Source organism: Trachurus japonicus, chromosome 20, assembly GCF_045865225.1.
Source record: "Trachurus japonicus isolate A0001 chromosome 20, Traja_1.0".
Classification (NCBI taxonomy): Eukaryota; Metazoa; Chordata; class Actinopteri; order Carangiformes; family Carangidae; genus Trachurus; species Trachurus japonicus.
Genome location: NC_140926.1, coordinates 9,452,451 through 9,458,450, shown reverse-complemented (window position 1 = coordinate 9,458,450; position 6,000 = coordinate 9,452,451).

Below are 6,000 nucleotides of genomic sequence, written 5' to 3'. Positions count from 1 at the left end.
CACACACACACACACACAGAGTAAAAACAATACCAGCCACGCTGTCATGGCTATTAAACAGTTGCATTGCCGCCCCTGAAGCCATGACAGCACATTTAAGAAAAAATCTCCAAGTCAACTAATTGTATTTTTCCAGGGCATTTTAATTGCATCTCATAGCCCTCATCAGTGGATGAAGGTTGTCATGGAGAAACCATGGAGATATGTCCTCATTGTATTATGTAATATGTCATAGGCTATTAAAGCAGTTGCCCTGTAGAGTTGTAATGCTCATTTCTGGTGTAAAACTAATGATGAGAGACGTCCAAGACATTTTCTATAAAGATGTAGCCTGTTAATTGTTAATTTCGAAAAGCACAGTTTTCAAACATGACGTTGTCGTGAGGTGAGGTGTGTTGTGTCGTTTTCCGCACACTTTTTTCCAGCCTGAAGAAGCTCAACAAGTGAGAACAATCGCACAGCCATGGTCAAACATAGAAGAGTGACAGTGTCTCCCTCCAGGAGGAGCGCTGCCATCTCTCACCAGGGTGGTCATCAGCGCTAAACTCCTGTCAACTTCCATCTTATACCCTAACGCACACACACACACACACACACACACACACACACACTGGTCTGTCTCAGGGCAGGATGGGTTCTCCGAAGAGGTCAACATGTTGTCACACACACCAGGGAGCAGTGTTGTTGTTGGCAGTCCTTACTTCTTAACTATTGTCAATGTCACCCCACCCACAGGAAACCCGCTGTGGCTATTAGCGTGCTAGCATGGCGGGGGACAGGGACGCAGGGGGCTAAAACATGGCAGCCATCTTTTATCTTTCCATTCATTATAGTCAGTACAAAGCAGTCTACTCTCTTGTTTAGCGTGCAGCTTTACACTGTAGCGGTAAATGACAAAAATCTATTATAGCACTACTGAAATTGTTAAAGAAAAGTTGAAGTTAAAGATTATTTTCCCTATGTGCATTTGCACATCATCATTTTGAATATTTAGTTGACTTGTGTTTAAGAAAATAATTTACATTATTTAAAAAAAGAAGAAATAACATTACAGCATGGACTGTACAAAGACTTTTGATTTAAAAGGGAACTGAAGCAATTCTTTGTGTGTTAATGCTGAAGTGGTTGAAATTCAACAGTTTTCTCTTCATTCATTTATTCTATGCTCCTCTCATGAGCTTTTTGAAAAAAATTCTTTTTTTAAAAGGTCATGTAAAATGTTTTCTTGTGAGCTCCACAGGTGATATTTGAGGATTCGTTGAGAAAAGATAAGATAAGATCTTTATTGTGCATTTACAATGAAATACTGTTGGAGCAAACTCTCCAGATGCCTAAAAAAAGAAGAGAGAGAGAAGAAAAAGAAAAGCAAAAATAATTTAAACGAGCATTTAAGTATTTAATGTGGTTACATCATCATAAATTCCTGATAGACTTTGAGTCATTGAGTTTTGTACGTTTTGAACTCAGCCTCTCTCCTCACACCAGTCAGTTTTGCACAGTCCCTTACTGTAACCTTTTCAGAGGTACATTATGACATCTAGTCAAGAAGGTGATGACAGCAACTCTTACTTGGAAAATTTGTTGTTTTTACAACTTAAAATGAATTCAGTGTGCGACGTCTTCCTACATGTCGCTGGACCACTTCCACACTAAATCAACTATATTTCCAGTTCTTCACAGCTATGATCTTATTTTGACTACACTGACAACTTAATCCTGAGAGCTTCCAGTCGCGCGCCTTTTTTTTTTACACATTCAGCCGTGGTTTACAAACCTCACTTTTCAAACTTTTCCTTTATAATTTCCTCAGATGGAAATGTTCGCCGAGGAAACACTCGCTGTTTTGTTTAATGTCATTTTAGATCATGTGCCTGACATTCACAGCTGTCTTACAACTGGGACAAGAGGAAGTAAAAAAAAAAAAAAAAAATCTTGGTGGAAATGCCTTTCCACTCAAACATGGTACATCTCTCCCAGGTGACTGCTTAGCACTGGCAGTAATTGAAAGTTTGCCCCTGGCACTGTGCATGTGTAAGTCCGTGTTTGTGTGTATGTGTGAATAAGCATGCACGGTGCATATAGGTGTATTATATGCATGCGGCGACGTTTTGTCTTTGTCTGATAATGTGCATCTGCTAGTATCAGCATGCATGTATTGTGCATGTGTGCATGTGTTCGTTGGTGCAGGAACAGTGTGTCTGTGTGTCTATACATGCGATGTGTGTGTCTTCATTAGGTGTCTCCCCCCACCTCCCCTCCTTCACACTAAAAAGTCTGCCCTTCCTTATTTACATTGTTGGGAGTTTAACCTTTTTTCCCAACAGGAAGATGAATTAATAACATTTTTTAATACCACCCGCCCCTCCCCCCACTTTTTTTTTTTTTTTTTTGCGATTCCACAACGAGGGGCCAAATCTCTTCAGCATTTCCAGCCCTATGAGCTAATTTGACAGCTCATAGGGGTGACGCTGATTCCCCTTCACAGAGACAGGTACCCTAGGGCTAGCCAGCTGGATCGCAGTGGACGCTTACAGATTTGGCTTTAGCTTCATGCTGGGTGTCATCTGTCTCTTTGGTCTGGCTCGGGATAATTTTTGTGTATGTGTGCATGTGTGTGTGTGTGTGTGTGTGTGTGTGTGTGTGTCCGCCCTAACATCATGTGCCTGACTAGTTTGTGCCTGGCAGGCCTTGTCTGTCCAGGTTGGCCATCAAACACAGCCAGCATGGCCCTAATCTGACAAGGCACTGCTCCAAACATGCCACAGCAGCCCAAGAAGTGTGTGCATGCGCGCGTGTGTTCGTATGACTGTGTGTTTGACTTTGTGTGCATGTGTGTGTGACCCCAGGGCAGACCCCCTTTTTTTCCTACTCCTTGTCTTTCTCTTCTGTTCCTGTCCCACGTCCAGTCACACCCGACACACACACATACACACACACATGCACAAACTGAAGGAAAACTTCAAAAACCATAAACAGGAGCTCGGTCGATGCTTCTCCTCCACTTCACAGTCTCAACATCTCCTCCATCCCAAGTTGTGCACATATGTTTCTGTGTTATATTTCAGTGCGTGTTTGAAAAAAGCCGCAGCCAGGACAGGAAACTCAGTCCTCCACAAACGGAGAGAGAGAGAGAGACATCCTCTGTCCACCCCACATCTGTCACTTTGATTGTGGACACTTTGCGAGACACTTTGCCTCAACAGGTTTGGAGTCTCCGCAGCCTGTTGCCTTCAGTCAACTTCGACACTGCCTCTTGGAGGTAAGATGTGATCCCTCCCCTGTGCCGGGGACCCAAGGAGAGGACAGGGGGACAGGACAGCCCCTTATGGGAGAAATGACAGCGCGGTTCCTGTTCATCTTCAGGACAGGAGCTCTGAAATGGCGGCAGGGGCCCGCCACCACAAACGCTAATCGTAGCCGACACAGTGGTCTCCTCCTCCTACACACGCACGCACACTCCCAAGTCCTCCCTTTAATGCCTTGAACGTCGATCTGGAGCTGGAAGGAAAACGAACGGGGTGGGGGGAGTTCACCGTCATCGCAAGAAAGCGACTGACAAGGTTTCGCTCTGGTTTGCAGCTAAAGAGAAAAAAATCTTTCCTTCTTCCCTGAAAAGCGCAGGATGATGAGTACATATGTTGATTCTCTGGCTGTGAGCCATGTAGCTACCGCCACTGTGTCTTCCCATCAGGCCTTGGGACAGAGTGACAGTGGGATAGTGTCATGCTACACAGTGACTTGTAAAGTCCCCGCCGCCTCGGGGCCTCAAGTATGTTTGGGTAAAAAAATTGGTCTTTACCCTCCTGCTACACACCTTTTTTTAACTGTGTGCACTTCATTCTATTATCTGTTCTCACCCCCGCCTCCTCTACGTGGCGGTCCGCTCTGAGCCATCCCATCTCCAGCGGGCGGAGGGACAACAGAGTGATGCCATCAGGACGAAACAACCTGCCTGCTGCCCAGGGTCTGACAGAGAGAGAGACAGTAAAATGAATAAGAAAATGGATTAACAGAGAGAGAAAGACAGAGAGAGAAGGGTAAAAGGCAGTAGGTAGGTGGGTTACTGGGCAGAAAGTCCTCTCCCACGACCCCCACCTCCCGTTCGGCCCAGAGGCATTGGCATCCAGTGAGTATCACCGCACCCCCCCCACACCTCACTTCTCTTTCCCCCCCCTCTCTTCCCATCGCCGACTTCCACTCGTTCAGAGCCACGGTGAAGTGAGTGGTGCTCAGGGTGTTGTGAACACAAAGCAACGCCCCTGCAGTTCTCCGTCTGGACCCCGGTGTCAAGACCCAGCCAAGCCGAGAGAGAGGGAGGGAGGAAGGGAGAGAGAGAGAGGATGGAGAGCAGCGAAATGCAGAATAATTATACCCAATGGGTAATACGATCACTATCCTTACAGGGGCCGCGGACGAGAGACACACAGAGGCAGGAGTGTCACCAGGCAGGGCGAGCTCGCAGGGCCATTGGGCATATTTAGTAAACCACACTCGCAGACCTCCCACTGCACCGCTGAAGCACCATTTGTGGAAGTGCTGCAGGACATCATCTGCATACTGGCGATCGTGTAGACTACACAGGAGCCGCCAGACTCTGCTGCTTCCTTCCTACAGACTTTATGTACAGAGCTGGTGTGGAAGTGTAAAGATGAGGGAGAGATGGTGAGCCTAAAGTGACAAGGAAAAACAAAGTACATGGTCAGATAACACACAGTAAAATGCATGAATAATTCTTTAGTGGAGAGTTGAATCAAAGCAAGAAACCCTATAATAATGATAAATAATATTTTTATTTAAAACACTTGTACTAAAACCAAGAGGTATATTTCTTGATTTCATTTGAATTTTCCAATACAAAGCCAAAGCAATACCTGACAACTATTTTACTTATAAAATAGTTGAATAGAGACTATTTAAGTCTATATGTACCCAAATCCGCTGTGTAAATTATCATTTTTTTAAGTTCACTTTGACTATACATACTATGCAGTTTCCACACATTGATGAATTGCACATACTGTATATCTATTTATCTTTATATATGGTATACGTATTGACACCTTTGCTTCTTTTTGCACTGATTGCAGGTACTGAATATTAACAATAAAGCCTCACCTTGTCAGAGTACAATCGAGTAAAGAAAGTAAGTAATAATTTATGTATTGTCTAATGAGTTCTGAGATATACTGAATATAAAGTCCAGTAGTATTATTATGGAAAATTTAGCATATACCCCGAATTAAAATGAGGACAACTACTGAAAAATCGTAGTGGGTTCAGACATATTTACTTAAAGTTTTACCAAGATTTGAACACTGGTTTTCTTTTTTAGTGACAACTTTGGAGAGTGTCCCAGAAAGGCTTCGCGCTCTGTGCAGGAGTGTCAAATAAAGAAGCAGGATTCACTTAATAGACCTGTGGGTCAGAAACACTGAGCAACACATTGCAGTATGTGCTCTCATGCAACAAGCACTCGCATGCACACCACTGCTCCAACTTCAAAAAAAAAAGCTTTTGCATGTGACGATACAAAAGGACAGATATTTTTCTCGTTATGTTGATGTTGGCTTGACTCGCCAAATTCTTTAATGTGGTGGAAATATCAACTTTGGATAAGTTTTATAATAGAGCAGATTTGATTTCTTTTCTTTTTTTTAACCACTCTTTATGGATAAACTCTTATTAAATCTACTACATCCACTCCCAACTCAAGGTCATTAGTGCTAAACATAAATTAAACTGCAATCAAAGGTTTCAGAGTAAAAACAAAAGAATAAATGGAAAAAATAAATAAAGCATAAACATTAAGACATTAATAATTAAATTTCATGCTTAACAAGAGATGAATAAGCTTATTTATACTGAGTCCAAACTGAATTGATTGTGTTTATAATTAATACATGTGTGTTTTGTTGGTCCACAAGCAAGATTACATATGTTTTTAAATGATCTTTGTGTGAAAAGTTGGCAGTAGCTTATATTATACATATATAGTGTTTT